The 383-nt window shown below is 59.8% G+C and overlaps 1 pseudogene; it reads right to left on the bottom strand.

Moving 5' to 3' along the window:
- Positions 1 to 265: 265 nt before the first annotated feature.
- On the bottom strand, positions 266 to 383 carry LOC147997811 (5S ribosomal RNA; annotated as a pseudogene).

Below are 383 nucleotides of genomic sequence, written 5' to 3'. Positions count from 1 at the left end.
CTCCTGAGCTCCTGAGCTCCTGAGCTCCTGAGCTCCTGAGCTCCTGAGCTCCTGAGCTCCTGAGCTCCTGAGCTCCTGAGCTCCTGAGCTCCTGAGCTCCTGAGCTCCTGAGCTCCTGAGCTCCTGAGCTCCTGAGCTCCTGAGCTGAGCTCCTGAGCTCCTGAGCTCCTGAGCAGCTGAGCTCCTGAGCTCCTGAGCTCCTGAGCTCCTGATTTTGATTGCCTGGCAAGAGCTCTACCACTGAGTTAAATCCCCAACCCCCAAAAGCCTACAGCACCCGGTATCCCAGGTGGTCTCCCATCCACGTACTAAGCATGCCCGACCCTGCTTAGCTTCCGAGATCAGACGAGATCGGGCGCGTTCCGGGTGGTATGGCTGTAGGC

Source organism: Rattus norvegicus, unplaced genomic scaffold, assembly GCF_021556685.1.
Source record: "Rattus norvegicus strain SHRSP/BbbUtx unplaced genomic scaffold, alternate assembly SHRSP_T2T unassigned-0000063, whole genome shotgun sequence".
Classification (NCBI taxonomy): Eukaryota; Metazoa; Chordata; class Mammalia; order Rodentia; family Muridae; genus Rattus; species Rattus norvegicus.
This window is presented reverse-complemented; position numbering and strand designations above follow the sequence as displayed.